Here is a 17,639-nt window from a genome sequence, read left to right as displayed (position 1 = left end):
GCCAGTCAGAGATTGTGCATATAGGATTTTACCAGCTTCGGCGTAATTCCATCTCCAACGTCTTTCTAATTTTCTGCACAGTTGTTTCTGTGTGCGCAGTGCATCACAAAACCAGGGTTCTAATTTCTTTGTACGCTTGCTAGTGAAGCTTTTCACCGGGGCTAAAGTGTTTACTGCAGTTTCAATCCAATTGGTAAAACTACCTGTTGCCATATTTACCTCGGACCTTTTGTCAGATTTTAAGGATTCTAGGGTGGATTGCAACAGCTGGGGGTTATTATTCCTCCAGTTGCACCCTTTAATTGTCCTGCGGGGAACATGAGGATGAGGGATTTGACGGATGGTAATTACTACCAACAGGATGGCCTTATGGTCTGACCACGGAATCAGCAGAACCTCTTGTAATTTCAAATGTGGGTTGGATGTGAAAATTCTGTCTAATGTGTGATCTGCCTCGTGAGTGGACTGTTTGACCTTCTGTTCCAACGAGGCACTGGCCATCATCTCTATTATAGATGCTGTGTCATGGTCTTCTAAATTTTCTAAATGATAATTAAAATCACCTAAAGTAGAGAAATCTTCTGAATCAGTACTTGCTTCTATGATTGGGCTAATAATTTCTTCAAATTTGCTTTTTGCACTGGGTGGTGTATACAGTAGAGTTCCCTTGAACGCGTAATTGTCACTTAGGGTTATTCTGAAAGAAAGCAGTTCACAATCTGGGCTGCTTCCTGCAGGGGAACCTTTTATGGCCAGAGTATCTTTAATAATGATCGCCAAGCCTCCTCCCCGTTTATCCTGTCTATCATTTCTGATTATTGTGACTCCTGGAGGGATGGCTAAGGACAGTTCGAGATCAGAGGTACTGTCTGCCCAGGTTTCAGTAACGAAAGCCATGTCTATTTTGTGTGCTGTCAACAATTCTGCAAATTCTGTGTTAAGTTTGACCAAAGAGCGGATGTTAATAAGCAAGCCTGAGACCATCTTGGGTAAAGGTGTTTGTTGGCACTGTTCATATTTTACAGTAGCACAAGTTTTTATTTTAGTAAAACGAAAATTTAAGGCACAGTGCCGACATGACTTGGGCTCCTTAAATATGTCGAGTTGCTGACAGAAAAGCTTCGAATTGGGTTTATTGAGACTCATAAGAGTCTTACTTGAATATGTCAGTCTAGGCCCCATATTCAATAGGAAACGGGCAGGGGTTGTGGCACTGGGCCCTGTCCAGGCATCGACGGGCGCAGACGGGCTTGCCTTAGGCGGGTCGGGGGCGTGTCGGCGGCGCGTGCGCTCCGGCATCCTGCTTATTTAGCAAAGCAGCAGGAAACTGGCACGCAGAGAACCGTCTGCCCCCTTCGAACCGAAAGTCAACTCAAATGTTTCTGGTTCACCAAGCCCTCCACACAATCGGCACCAGCCGTGATGGAACGAGGCTTGGACCTGAAGTGCTTAGGTAAGTGTACTATTAATTAACTATATTCACAGCTAAAACTCGTTGTTTTCAAAGGTTTAAAAGGTTTCCTTTCCTTAAAAAAAGTTCTTAAAATCTGCCTAAAGCTGCCAAGTGCACCGTCCAGTGCAAATCAATTTTTTTAAATAAATGCCAGGGGGCGCGAAAAAAAATAAGATAGCTTACACACATCAGATACAAGAAAATGCGGCATAAACCTACTGCATAATGGAAGATATTACCCTCAATCTTACCCCTTGAGGGGCAGAAACTACTAGTCACCAGGGGAAAATATAAAAAAATAGGAGTGGAACGGTCACCCAGGACGTGAGCTTGCACCCCCCCCCCACCTCAGGACAAAGGCAGCAGTATTTCAGCCTCCTGGAGATGTACTGGAAGGTTTACTCCAGTCTGTCCCAAGGAGGGCAGAAAGACCACTTGATACCAGTGTGCAAATACGTCATAAAAGATGGGATTAGGTTGACCCACCCAGGCATCGGATTGTGCCCACGCTCCTGGCTCAACAGACTTCCTGAGCCTTCTGAGGGTCGCTTTTTCTTATATTTCAATGAGAGAAAGTTAAAATATAACACATCTTGCAGTATGCCCTTTGAAAGTATTTTACTTTTTGTTCTAATACAGGCATAGAATCTTCAATATCTGCATATTCTTCTGAAACGGACACAAACTCTCCTATTACTTTCTTGCCCACATCAGCTTTTGAATTGTCTGTTTTGAAGGATGTCAAATTTTGGTCATGTTCATTATTAGGGCAATACTGGAAGGAGGTAGTATTCTGCATAAATGGGTACCACAGAGATCTATTGAGTGTTCTCCTGTGCTCTGTCTGCAGAGGGGATTTCCAAGACCTGCTAGGAGTAAAAACACAACACGATTTGTTAACTTGGCTCTGGTACTTGCTAGTGGGAGGTAACTATGAATTGGAAGGAGCCCAGGCCTCCCAGGGTGGCAAAATGGAAAGAACAGCTGATTTGATGGGCAGGTTATGAGAGCTCAGTGTTATATAGACAAGTAAGGAAAGGTAGAGGATCAACTGAAAGGGTACGAGCATGGGATCATTTACTCAGTTAAAGGTTTGGGTATGAGTGATGAATCTGGAAAAGAAAATGAGTAGAAATGTACCTTGCAAATTAAAATTTGTAAATCTGAAATGTACTTTGCAAATTAAGATGTGTCTATACATGCAGTTATGGGGACTGAAATTAAGGGGGGAGAAGAAGAAGGAGGGGTCACAGTAACAGATATTATATTGTTGTGCATGTTTTATTATAAATGCAAATAAAATTCTGTTTACAGAAAAAAAGGTCCCCAACAAAATGTTCCCAATTCTCTCCTCAACCTCTTCTCTTTAATATCTGTGTCTTTTGGAAGGGGACGATCATGAAAAGTGACAGAAGTTTGGGGATGAAGAGAGAGACATGTCTTTTTCCAGAACGCTTTCCCATTTTTCAACAATGACCAGACAGCAACAGGCCAGCCAGAAGGGCCATTTCAAATGAAAAACGTTACCAAAAAGCAATACATGTAAGAGCACCAAACACTCATTTAAACCTTTCTTAGGCAGTAGCGATCCGTGGAGGGAGTTCGGTGAGGCAGTGAGGCGGGGCGGGGGAGGGGCAGGGTGGGGAAATGTAAACACCGGAATATGGATGAACGGAGGTAAGTACACATTTAAATAAATAAGACAAATTCTTTTGCGCGCGCTGCATCGCAAAATGCGATGCAGCGCGCGTAACAAAATTTGTTTTGTAACAAATTTTGTTTTCTTTACTTTTACCAACACACCGAAATCACTTCAACTTTTTCCCTCACACAGATATACACCTATAACAGACAGAAAGTTAAAAATTATCCAGTAAACGATTGAGAAAATTTGATCCACCTCAAAGTTGTACTAGGCAGATGGTACACCCCAGAGCTCAGGACCACTAAGTGCAGCTGCTACAGATTTGAGAAGCTATGACTCACCACTAAGGACCCCGCCGACAGAGCCGCTCACAAAGCAGCCCCCAGCAACTTCCACCTGCGTCTCATGAAAGCCAAAAGAGCAGACATCACTGCCCTCATTGTTTGTTTAATGTTTTATATAGCGTGAACCAGACCCCAAGGGGTATCAGAGCGCTTTACATTTAGGATTATTGCATTACAAGCTATATCAGTTACAAGAGCATAGCAAAGTACAGTAAAAAAATCATGTTGCGAGAGTTCGTGGGAGGGAGGGGGAGGAGGAAGGAGCCAAAAGCAGGGAGATGAGGGGGAACCATGTCCAATGTCCGGCTGGGCAGGTGACGGTCGAGCGGGATACCAGGGCCAATCTCCTCTTTAGCTGTCTAGCATCTCCACCGGGCATCAGCCATGTTGCTCAGGTTTCAGCGTTCAGAAATAAAAACAGATTAGACCCTAAGGCATCAGAGCGCTTTACATGAATTCCACAGAGTTCCAAAATTACATCAGTTACAGGTTACATCAGTTGCAGGAAACATATAAAGATCTTTGAGCGTAGAAGGGTAAGGGGTAGGGTAACGGTGTAGGGGGGATATACAATGGAGAGACAAAGGGAAAAATCTGCCCAAGGTCCGGCTGTGTAGGTGACGGCCGAGGGGAAGTCAACAGCCCATCACCTCAATAGCTATCAGGTAGCTCCGCCGGGCATCAGTCAACTAGTTGTCTCCACAGAACAACACTTAGAGGTCATAGAGGACAGGATGAATGGAGCATAGAAGGGTAGGGTGAAGGGGAAGGAGGGAGGTACGACAGAGAGACGAAGGAAAGTCTGTCCAAGGAGAATTACTACAATTTTTTAGAAGACTAATATTGCACACCTACACAATGTATGGGTAAAGTACCCAACTGATACAAGTTTGTCAGTTCTTAATTAGATCATATATGCCTGTTACAATGTCAAGAGACTTTTGTTTTATTTAAATTTTTTTTTATTCTGTTAACATTTCCCCACTGTTATTACAGACTTTGGGTGTCTTGAACAGGGTTCTTATGCTTTGTGATCGTTGTTCTTTTCATTTTTAGCGAGATTCTTATACTAAACAATTCATTTTGGGAAGTTTGGTTCTTTTTCTTACCCACGTCTTCTTTCTTTGACTATCACCCATTAAGGTGAACACTTAGTTATGATATTGTGAAAAGTAAAACTTTCACCATTTTCTAAGATGTTGTACAATTAATGGTTGTACTCAGTTCTTGTATTTACTTTTTCCAGCCTTGAAAAAGTCTTTTGCAAGACGAAACACGTGTCGGCTGGTCCGTGTATTTGGAATGTACTATCATGTGTCAATAAAGAAAGGATGAAAAAAACAACTATTACTCCAAGGGTCCTGGATTGAACTTGTGACAGCTTAATGATTTGAAGAAATTGATTTCATCTCTCTTGACATTGTAACAGGCATATATGATCTAATTAAGAACTGACAAACTTGTATCAGTTGGGTACTTTACCCATACATTGTGTAGGTGTGCAATATTAGTCTTCTAAAAAATTGTAGTAATTCTCGTTGGTATGTCTTGTACATATGGATGGTGTCCTTAGGTAGTGGACACTAATTGAAGCTTTAAGCACCCTACAGCCTTTTACTTATTTCTACATATTGCTGACGCCTAAAACTCACTGACTATATTATCTTGCATTTTGGTGTGCCGTCTTTCCCTGTTTTCAGGGACACTACTACCTACTTTTCTCATTGAAAGTCTGTCCAAGGACTGGCTGGGTAGGTGACGGCCGAGGGGGGAAGTCCACAACCAATCTCCTCTTTAGTTATCCAGTAGCTCCACCGGGCATCAGTCAGAAAGCTAGGTCTCCACTGTCGGAAGAGAGAACGACAAGGTCAAAGTCTTGACAGTTTATCATGATGGAGGAGAGGTTTAAGGTCAGGGCGAAGTTCAGTTTATGTCCCAGAGTAGTGGCACAATGTGGTAGGGACTACACTGGGAACCGTCTTGAGGTCAGGCAAGGGAATTCTGACATTGGTGTTAAATTCGGCCTGTCCCAATGATATCTTTCACTCGAAGGTGGTTGTTTGCTGAGCAATGGGGCAGCTAGAGGCCAGAGCTAGTGACCGCTCGCCTCCCGAGGAGTAGGAGAGTATAGCTGTATTATAGCAACAAGCGGGAGAAATGGCCGCCATTTTGGATCAGGTGGGGCGCCTCCTATATCCCTCTTGCTCTTCTCTTGAAGATAAATTAGCCTCAGCAAAAAATGAGGATGAGTCTTGAGGCGCAGTTCGTTAAAAGGTAGGTGGATGGCAGGGTATCAGCAGGATAATTAAATGCTAAAGGTCCCGGTCGCTGGAGCTTCTTGTCCAGCTTCAGTTCGGCGGCCATCTTGGTACAGTCTGCTTTAGTGCTGAGGGTCCATGGTGTTCAATGGACCAACTCTAGGTCGGGCGTGCAAGCCTGAGGGCGAAGATACAGGGACTCATCAGTACCTGCTGTTTTGGGCCACCAGTGGATGTTGGATCTGTAGCGATCCTCCGCTCAGTACTGCCTCGCGATAATGAAGTGAGGCGGTGATAACGTCCATTAAGGGGTAAGGCAGCCCGGACTGGCAACCCGTGCCTGTCTGTGACAGCCGCCATTATGAAGTCAGGCGGCCCGGGTCCAGCAACCTGCATTGTTTAACGCACTTCAGAGGCAAAAACCTTCACCCCCAAAGCTTGCGGTGGTTGCATCACGGGACCCCCGTTTCTCAGTGGGGATGCTGGCGTCACTGCCCACCACCCCTCTCACCGTCAAATCATCTGGGCGAAAGAATGGCAGGTGCAGGCTTCAGTGCTGCGATGCAGTGTCTCCGACAGGCTGCCCTGTCTCATAGCCCTCCTTTCATTAGCCCGCACGCTGTGGCCTCGCTGCAAGTTGGAACCGGACCTTGTGGCGGCTTTCAGGGCTCCTTCAGAGAAGAAGTGGAGTCGTTGCTTTACCGACAGCTGCCATTGCGGGAGCTTCGGCTGCTCCACCTCACTTCAATTTGGCAGTTGGGCTCGTCAGCAATGTCTCTCCGGACCCGGAAGAGAAAGGTAATGCAGGGGGATAAGGATGGGGGTGAGATGGGGGTGAGATGGCAGGGTAACACAGGGATTTCCACTAATGGTGATAACGACCCTCAGGAGCTCAACGAGAGCCCTCCTGTCTCAACGCCATCTTGGGGGATCATTGATACCGCACCCAACCACATGAAGGAGCTCTCAAAATAGTCAAAGAATCCTCCGACTTGACAGCCACAGAGAACACAGCCATCTCTTGCAAGAACTCTGCCACGCCCTCTCAAACTACTCCCACAGCAAAATCACCTCCATCTACAATTATGATCCCCAACCCACCTCTCTCAGCCTCGACAACCTCAACCTTCCAGTGAGCACCAGCTGAACTACCTCACCACCTGGTCTCCACTTACCACTCAGACCACCACAGCCATCATGTCATCCATCCACTCCAGGGAGCCCACCAACCCCTGCTCCAACTATCTTTTCATCCTCAGGATCAACCCAATCAGCACTGAGCTCACCAGCATCCTCAACAACTCCATCTCCACAGCAACCTTACCAGAAAGATGGAAACACGCAGAGGTCGGACCCCTCCTAAAGAAACCCTCCGCCCATACTCGCGACCGCAAAAACTACCAGCCGATCTCCCTGCTCCCCTTTCCAGCCAAAGTAGTTGAGAAAGCCATCAACCAACAGCTCACTGAATACTTGGAACAGAACCACCTCTTCAACGCCTCAGAATCAGGATTCTGTGCCAACCACAGCACTGAGAATACGCTGATTGCTGCCACAGATAACATCAGAATTCTCCTAGACCATTTAAAAACAGTGGCCTTGATCATCCTCAACCCCTCTACAGCATTCAATGCCATCCCCACCACATCCTCATTGACAGACTTTACAACATCGGCATACAGCAAAACGCCCTCAAGTGAATAGCCTCCTTCCTTACAGGATGCACACAGAGCATCCGTCTACCACCCTTCACTTCCGCACCCAAGGTCATCATATGCAGCGTACCACAAGGATCATCCCTTAGCCCCACTCTGTTCAATGTCTACATGACCGTCGTCGTAGACGTCATCAGATTCCTTGGATTCAATAAAATCTTCTATGTAGACAACACTCAACTAATCCTCTCACTTACCGAGGACCCCTCCAATGCTAAAACCAACTTCTGCAGGACCAGGACACACATTGTCAAATGGATGAGCGACAACTGCCTCAAACTCAACATCTGTGCTCCGCCTCACTCTCCTTCGTGCACACCCCCTGCAACAAATGCAGCTGCAGTGTGGGCCACTCCTTCTCCTACTTTGCAGCTAAGACCTAGAAGGACCTCCTCCTCCACCCACCCACCATTGCAAGCTTCAGAAAGAAACTCAAGATCTGGCTTTTCGACTGAGATTAGGCACCTTCAGCGCCCAGATACCCTTAGTAGTGTTGACAGCAGTAGACAGTGTTGCTCTTTACAAATGATTGATTGAGTGATTGACTAAATGCAAAAGAATCTACCATGTATTTGTTTTTCACCCAGCAAACCATATGTTAAAGATAAAGGATTTAACGGTTAATGTTTTCTTTCTTTTTTTTATTGGAACAAATGGTAGGTACATGAATATATACTGATCACATCTGATAACAAATCCAGAAAAAAGAGAAAAGGAAAAAAAAATTAATAACTTTGAGGAACACATTAAAGAAATACAAAACTGGGTGCAGCTGATCATAGGAGAGATAACAACAAACTCAACAAAGGAGAAAAAAAAACATAATTAAATAGCCAAGATGATTATTCATGACCAGCCGTAATTGGTCTGAAAACAGCTCAGCATCCCCCCTCATTGAATCCTAGATGCTCCGTAACCTACTCCATCCCATATTACTGTTGACTAAGGAGATTTCCAAAAGCCAATATTCACAAATTCATGCCACCAAACCATGGCATTGGGATCCTCCTTTAACAGCCAGTGCTGGGCGAGTACCAATCTCGCCATTGTTATCACAAAAAAATATATTCCTCTTAGGTGTGGTGGAATAGCTGAAGTGCACCCCAATACTATTAGTTTAGGATCCAGACACACATTGGCATGAAAAGTTCGATTCAATTATGCGATAACAGACTCCCAGAAATATTTAATAGACAGACAAGAGGCAAAGATATGAACCTCATCTGCTGGCTCCTCCATACAGCAAAAAAATGTAGAATCAAGGCTGACCTTCATGATCTGGAGATGATGAGGTGTCAGATAGAAATCATTGATGAACCTAAAATAGTGAACTTTAACTCTAGAGACATTAAGAACATTTTGTGCTAAAATATTAGTGCACCGGAGATCGGCGACGGTGATCTCACACCCCGGGTGCAGGGTCTACTTATCCGCTTCAGCCTGAAAAGAATCCACCCTACCATGTAGCACAGCTTCAGATGAAGAAATCATCCTAAATGCCAGATTAGTACTCTTAAGAAGACCCTTGATCAGATGACCCTTGAAAAAATAACTCTGCATGCAGAAAAGCTTGGTTGGGTTAATACTATTCAGAAAGTGTCATTGCTGTAAATACAGAAACAATCTGGCTCGAGGAAGAGGGAATCTTTGTTGCAAGCTTTCATACGATTGGAGGACACCTCCATCAATGCTATGCCCGAGGATAAAAAGCAGAGAGTCTTTTCAACAAGTCAACAAACTCTCATGTACTTATTGAGGCAAATTATTATTGTAGCCCAGGTATGTATAAGCATCACAAAGGGTAATCTCTGGCAAGTAAAGTAAGTCCAGATAAGATGATAACCAATAAGGTCTTAAATCTGGTCTGCTTCAAGTAGACCGTATTGATAATGCCCGTACAAGGGAGACTCACCTCGGCTAATGGCAAGAACTTGGGAAACATATACCCCAGAGACCAAGAATCCCTGCCGAGTACCATCCGTAGCCGGGACAAAAATGCAGCAATAGTAAGCCCTCAACCTCTGCAGAGAAAGACCCCCCCCCTCCCTCCCCCTTGTGGAAGGTGATGCAGCTGTATGTTGTCTCTAGGTCTTCGAGAGTTCCGCAAAGATTTCTGCCAAGGCGCCTCCACCCAAGCGAAGAATGTTCTGGGAAGGTAGAGAGGTATACATCTACACAAATAAAAATAACGTGGTAAAATAATCATTTTAATAAGGTTACACCTCCTAATTAGGCACAAGTAGAGTCTCCCAGGCTCTCGTGAACAATTTACCATAGTTTAGTTGAATTATCTCCTCCATTACGAGGGACAATTCGACCCCCGAGATAGATTACTGAACGCACCCAGCATTGGTCCTGACTTGGGGGCACAGCATTAGACGACACTTGAGTCTTTTCGGTATTAACCGTATATCTAATATTGACGGAGACTCATCCCCTCAGCGCCCAGATACCCTTAGGGGAGACAGTGTCGCGCCTTACAAATGATTTATTGATTGATTGATTGACTAGATACAAAAGAATCTCACATGCATTTATTTTTCGCCGAGGAAATCCCATGTTAAAGATAAAGTAAATAAAACTGTTAATGTTTTCATTGGTTTAAAGCACCATGAGAATAAGTAGCAAGAACACAGCCCGGATTATATTTTAAATTAATCCTGGCGTTACATACAGAAAAATAAGAAAAATAGTGAATAATATTAAGCAACAGTCACAATTTTGACAACTTTTTCGAACACTTAACCATGCAGAATCAAATTGCTTCCTTCCAGCAGTGTATGACGAATATCCTAATTGCACACTTGGCCAATAAAGTGTTTTTTTGTGAAACATATTATTGTATTAATCTGCTTTTGCAAGAAGCACACAGATTCGAGTTTGGTCGAGTGCAGAGCATTTCTTAATTTAAGGATTATAGTACAGCAGAATCATTTTTTCCAAAGAAAGAAACATGTTTTGCTTTGTTTTTGTATACATGTCACCGTTTGAGATATTTGATATATCAGTTGTAAGGTACTGTTAGCTTCAAGGATTTTCCGTTATCCAGGCAAAATAGAATTTTGCATCATGAGTGCTCACCATAAACTGAAAAAACGCTATTTTCGGGACTTTATTTTAATTTAGTGCTACCACTATCGCCCTAGGCCTTTTGCCTTATGGAACGACAACCCTTATTCTTTTACATTGCAAATCTGTTAACAACAAAAAAAATGTCAATGTAATTTCCCTATTTTCATCCTTTGGGCCAATTCCACTGTCAAGCAGTAGCATGCAGCCACCTGGTGCTGTGACCACTGGGAGGCCCAGGTAGCTGTAAAAGGCCTCACATATTGCTGTATTACTAATAAAGTGTCAAAAACCGCTCTAGAACTGCATAAGGGGTTGCAAATGAAACCACTGAAAATTCCCTGGTGACACCAATATTTTTGAGAGTCTCAGCTATCAAACAAAGCATCTCTGGCCCTCTGCACAACACAGAAGAGGGTACATTTTAGGTGTAAAAGTGCAGTGCTCTTACAGTGGATCAGCAAACAGCCAGTTGCCAGGTACTCTGTTGCACAAAATGTGAGACCTCTAGGATTTCAACTAGATTCTACTACTTGGCGAGCCATTTCTTGAAAGTTACTTGCGAATTTACCAGAATAAAGGAGTTGTAATTCACGTTGGTTAATTTCAACAGAGTCCATAGCACAATGTGGAATCTCATTGGATTCCTAGGTCTTGTGTTTTTGCACCAATGTGCTCAAATAGTGCATGGTGCAAATCTGCTGCCCTTAAGACCTGGTTCAAATATCTCCAGAAAACACAATTCCGTTCATTCATTCACCTGGCTTTCGTCTGATAAAGCGTGCAAGCACAAGCAAGTGGGAAAGTCTGAAGTACGATAGGTAGCCCATGAAAGGCAGACTTATGGTGGTTTTGCCAATGTTTTTTTTTTTTGGCTAGATATGTCAACCTGAGATATTGGTTTATTTTGGACTTCCACTGATGAGAGCCGGTCTGGTACGTGGAGTAGATTGCTCTTTTCGGTTCACTCTTCTCTTGTTACCCTTTTGGTTCAATACATTATGAAATACACACCGATAAGCTATTTGTGTTATCAGTCTCCAATAGAACTGGCCTTGAAATTTACTTCTATTTATTAAATTCTAGCACACTTGCAAACGGTCTTTTAACCTGGGGCCGTATTACACTTAAGGTGCACTGCCCTATTTACTCTGCGGTGCACCTTTAACAAGGTGCCTCGGGTCAGTGCTTAATTTGAGCCGGTGCTTTCCAGTGCTCAGCACCGGCACCTAATTCTCTGTACTGGTGCTTACAGCACTAGTTAAGGATACACTTATTTAGAGTCCACATGATTTTCCCCAGACTCACAGGATGTTGAGCCAACCCAAGACTCGAACCGGGTTCTCCAGCTCTGAAATCGGCAGCTCTACCCATTTGAGCTAGTCCTTTCCAGGTTAATAAGTGCTAGGGCTCTAGTCAAGAGGATGTATGCACCAGCACATTTCTCCTGTTAGCGCTGCCTCCTGAAGAGAGCCCCGGCACTTTTTATTTTACAAATTAACCACTGCCTCGGTGCAAGCAGAGACAGGGCTCCCTGTTACGTATAATGCGGCGCCCTGAGGGCAGCCGCAAACTCGTTGTTGCCCTGAGGGCAGCACATTACTAAGAAGCATAGGAGATGTTTGAAAGTGCTTCTCTGTCTTTCATAGTGAAGACGGCACCCAACCTCTACTCCGAAGGCAGAATAAAGATACCCCTGCAGGTGAGTGCAGTCAGTGACAGATCCTGCCTAAAGGTGGATGCATGGGGGGTCCATAGGTCCCCCTCATTCCAGTTTCAGGGGATGAATGATCTCTTTGTGGCACATTGCCTCTGTGCCTCCTAATGTCCTATTTGCCTCTGCACCCTCATCCATAGTACAGGGTGGGAGTAGAGGCACAGTGTTTTCCTCATTTGCATGAGACCCTGCCTCATTGCTAATGAAGGAAAGCCCCCTTAAGATAGCACTGGTGCACTTTGTGTACCAGCATTTCACAGAAGGGATGGCTCACGCATCTGCAGCCCCTTCTATAATACCACAGTGTTCCAGGGGCAGAGAAAATGGGTGCACACGGGGAGGGGAATTGGGAGGGGGACGAGAAAGATATTTTTTGTATTTTGGAATGGGTGGTGTCAATGGGTAATAGAGGAATGATAGGGATCAGGGACTGGTGGTGTAAAGTGGGAGTTTGGGACTTTGGTTCAGGGAATGGTAGCATTAAGGGGTGGCTCTGGGGTTTTTAGGCTTCAAGGATGGGAAGCGTAAAAGGAAAGTAAGGGGGTTAAAGCACTCAGGGGAGGGTAGTGCTAAGGGGTAGTAAACATTTTTTAGCATTCAGGGAAGGGTATCAATGAGGGCAAGAAAGGGGTATTTAGATTCAGGGAAGGAAAGCATTAAGGGATACAATGGGATATTTAGGGTTAGGAGAAATGTAGCATTATAAGATAGTTTGGGATTTTTAGCATTAGTTAATGTAAAAGTGTAGTAAGGAGTTGCTAGGATTCAAGTAAGAGTTAGTGTTCAGAGGTAGGAGTGCTTTTTAGGTTTGAGGGATAGTCATGGCTTTTTGGGTTTCAGGGAAGGTTGTTTAAATGAGCAATAGAGGGTTTTGGCATTGATAGAAGGGTAGCATTAAAGAGTAAATGAGGGCCATAATGGAATTTAACCTTCTTTTTGCACCACATCTTCTTCAGGAAAAGATCTTCAATATAAAGAGAACTGGGAGATCTGCCATGGTATTATTTGAAACATGGCAGTGTAGCCCCTTTGCAGCTAGATTTCAGAAACATCTCAATTCATTCGTCTGAACCAACAATAATATTTCATACCCCCATCTTTGTTGATGAATCTTTTTTTCTTGTAAAACCTAAGACACAAAAGACACAAAAATGCTCTAGAAAGACTGAGCTGATTCCATATTACGTAGTTTACACTTTTCACGTTCTAAGTGGCGTTTTTCAATGATCTGACGTTTTAAATATCGATACTCTCTTGTACAACGACTGTCCTTCCAGTGCCGAATGGCAGTAGCTTCCTGGGCACAAGAAGACAGATCTTCCCTGAGTGCCTATGGCCATAGTATGCAACTTTCCAGCAAAGTACACTACTCTAAGTTTCTCTTCAAGCTTTTGGAATATGGAGCCACTTGTAGGATCAAAGCATACTGTGAGTTCCTAATTGCGACTTTTTGCAACTTGCAATTTGGAACTCGCAAAATGTGATGTACAGCAGTGTCAGAGACACTGGGGTTGCAATTGAGCTGCCTCATCAATATTCATGAGGTTGGTCGCAATTTGGCACCCATTGGGAATGGCCTGTAATTACAGCGATGGTGGCCTGCTGGGGTCACCAGACCAACATTTCTTCCATAGAAATGTAGTCTGTTTTCCTCAAAGGAAAACAGAATGTATTAAAAAAATTAAAATTAAAATCTACCTTTTCATTTTTTAAGAGTAGGCTGTGGTCTGTGGGACCACTGCCTGCTCTTAAAAAATGTTGGTGCCCACATTCACAAAGGGGAAGTGGTCCCTTGGGGACCCCTTTCGGTTGCAAGTGGGTTACCACTTTCTTCACGGAATCAGTAAAATATGAATGATTTGTGATCGCATTGCAGTCGCTAAACATTCATACAGGCCCCTGCGACTTGCTATTAGGAAGGGATGCCCTTGGTGTCTTCTTTCTTAACACAAGCTCGCAAACCCTTTTGTGTGAGTCGGTAATAGGTTTCTGACTCACAAAATAGGTTTGGTACATGCCAAAAGGCGTTTTAGCGGTCACTAACGGCCGAATACTCCATTAGCGACTGCTAAAACCAGTCATACATGTGCCCCTAAGTGTCTCACAGTATGTTCAAAAGCACACCGTAAATGAGGATATGCCCTGATGTAGAATATGCCGCAGGAAACAGACTTAGACATCTTTCCACCAAACCATTTGAGTTAAAGCTGGGTGAATATTTGTTGCATTGTCTGTGAATTGTAATTCAGGCTAAAAATAAATAGTACTTCTTGACAAGAATGTGAATTTTGAATGTTTATCTAAATTGTTTACATTTCACACTGTGCTTCTTTCTTCTATTAATGAGCTATTCTAACAAATGAAGTTTTTTAGGAAACATTTTCACATTTTCTCACAAATTGTGCTATTTTTAAATATGTCATTCATCTTATGTATAAACATTACTTTAACCAAAATATTTCCTTTCGTTAACATTTATCATGTTTTTCATTTTATAAGGCAAAATGGAGCTATTTGGAATTCACTACAGAACAAATTGTTAGGCCGTCCAGCCATAAAGGTGCACATATTTTCAGCATTACTCTAACTGTAAATATCCTCTAAAAGGAAAGACTTAGACCGAACTATTGTTATTATTTCACCTAGAAATTCAAAAATCAAAGCAAAAATTACCATATTTGGGAGTTGCTTTGATCATTTCTGAAGATGTATGTGTGCTAAAATATAATTGAGTCACAGTGATGATAAAAGACATACCAGAATGTTTCAAAACAAGAACCTTTTCTGATCAAAATGTGAAGAATCTTACATACTCTGTTCTTGTGAGGCTAAATGGTCTAAGTCATAAAAGACACTCCATCATTAAATGTGACTCATCGCACCTTGTCATTACACCTCTTGGGGCATTGACTCATACTTTAAGGGGAAATGCATATGTAGAGCATCTCTTTAGGATCCCACAGATTATTGTAGTAAGTAAGGGGTTTGGTCTCCGTTACCTACTTTGGTAAACCCTTGGGGAGTATATTGGAGCTGTAAAAATCCTTCTTTGGACCAATTAGGAAGGGTTGAGTGGTATTTTGTCAACTGTAATTTTCTACATATCTGTACCTTTTAGCCAGTGTGTCTGATGGTTGCCTTGTTGGAAAGGTTATTCTCTATACATTAGTTCTGAGGTTTTTGCAAGTCTAGAGGGTTTATTGGTTCACTGGGAAATGTTATGTCAGACAGCATAGGTCTAATATGGTTAATATGAAAAGTTATGACAAAGAGAATAGGCCTGACTTATTTTGAAAATTATGGGCCTGATTTAGGGTTTGGCAGACAAAGGAGGTGTCTATAAGGATGGTGGAGAATATCCATCTAATCTAATTGCTATAAGGAGCTCCTGTTTTTCCAAATTGGCGGCAAGCATTGACAGATTGTCTACACGCTTGGTCCTGGACCTTAGGGTACGGTCAAGTACTGCTGGAACAGGACAACAGGGTTCCTCATTGAGGTGATCCCCAATATAACTAATTCAGGGTTACTCTATCTGACTACCCAAGACGCCTTCCCACCATTAGGGCTAAAAACGAAGGCCATCAGACCCAGTGCATGGCATTGCACCTATCCTGTACTAGTCCCCCGGATTCCGTGAATTGAGGGTGCGGACCTTTAAAGAAATTGCCATTAAGTCTTGATACTTAGGACAGGGTCCTAAGCAGCAGTAGTCCCCAGAACTCTCTGTCCTGAAGAGACCCCAGTACACATAGTGGGGCCGAAACAATGTCAGCAACCAAGAAGGATAGTCTTGAAAGCACTAGAAAAAATTCTCTGGTCCTTAATCTGAAACATTGAATCCGAATCACAAAGATATCCTTTCCATTCCAATAACCTGTCCTTTAATACAGTCACTTATGTTTTAATACATTTTGATTATGGTCACTTCACTGGGTCAGATAAGTCACAGAAGTCACCTTTTCTGTAAATGCGCAAGCATTACCAATATATGTTGTTTTATGTGAGTATCTGTTTTTTTTTATATATAATTTTTTTAAATTTAAAATAAATGTCACTCGCTTTGACTGAAGTGAGTATGAATGAATATATCCTTGGGCTACTTCATTAACAGACAACGGAGAAACAAACCATAAGGTTGATATTAATTTAAACCTCTAGATGGTATGACTCCTTCTATAGGCTCATCAGAGAGTCTTTATCAAAATATTCATATATTTGCAACAAATGATAAACCTTCCTTTAAACTGAGTTCCTTGTGAACAATTGCCTCTAGCTGATTTAGGGTTTGGCAGATGAATGAGGTGTCTATCAGGATGGAGGAGGACATACTCTTCCCCATCCCAACAGTGCTCACTATGCCATATTTAAAGATTTAGAGATGACTGCTGGCCCAAAAGTCATTTCTGTACAGTGAATGGAATCACCATCACAGAGGTTCCTTTCAATGTACTAAAAGCTTGATGGATGACTGCTGCAGGTTTGGATGGCCGTTTACAAAACATTTTAAATATTTTTGTTTCTCATAGACAAACCAGCAAAGCAGTTTATTTCTGAAAACAAAACACTAATGACGACCGCAACCTAGACGTTCTCTCCCAGGGTGTGGTGTTCATTATTGTCTTTTTCCTGCCCCTCACCTTCAGGTTTTTCCTAGTGCTGACAACATACATTACCAGCTCATCCAAATAGGACGGGTGGTATAATGTCCTTCCTCTGACAGCCCTAACTTCATCGGCCCATAAAAGAAATTATTCAGTTGGTGCAGAAAACAGGGTCTCTGTTGGCAGTATATTTAAGATCAACATGTTTGTAAATGTGGCCGGCGGATCAAGGGGTTGGCAGGGAGGGTACTGCATTGCTTTTGCGAGGGAGTACCATGTCCACTTACTTCTAAATTGGGCTGTATATGTTAAAGCCAATAGGCCTCTACGGATGGATTATTGTTACAGCCTACTAAAGCCTGCAGACAGGTATGTTGTTTTATGGAATCTCACAGAGGACTGTAGTAGGAGAGAAGTGTATGTTAGGTACCTCTCTGTCCAACTCAGGGCATAGAAGATTTGCAATGCAATGGTTTTTGTGAGGATCTCTTAGAAGGTATTGTACAAATTTTTGCCAAATCTAAGTTACATTTATTGTAATTATGACTCGGTCAAGGATTCTCCATATTTCCAAGAATGTTTTTCTGCCCTTTGTGTGCTTTTCCTCCTAACTGTGACCCTCAAAAGGAGACCCCTGGCACAATTCACACATATCTACAGTGAAGGGTGGTATTGTGGCTCCTGGGAGGAATCGCCTTTTCTTCACACAATCACGAAGAAACCAAGAGAGATATTCACATTGTCCAGTCATTGACAGCTGCCCTCATTGATGAGCAAACTAGCCTTGATACTCTAAATCAGTATCAGTGCCTGCTGATGAATATGCACTGTTCA

The sequence above is a fragment of the Triturus cristatus genome, chromosome 4_2 (genome assembly GCF_964204655.1).
Source record: "Triturus cristatus chromosome 4_2, aTriCri1.1, whole genome shotgun sequence".
Classification (NCBI taxonomy): Eukaryota; Metazoa; Chordata; class Amphibia; order Caudata; family Salamandridae; genus Triturus; species Triturus cristatus.
The sequence above is the reverse complement of the archived record's forward strand: the minus strand, read 5'-3'. Positions refer to the sequence as shown.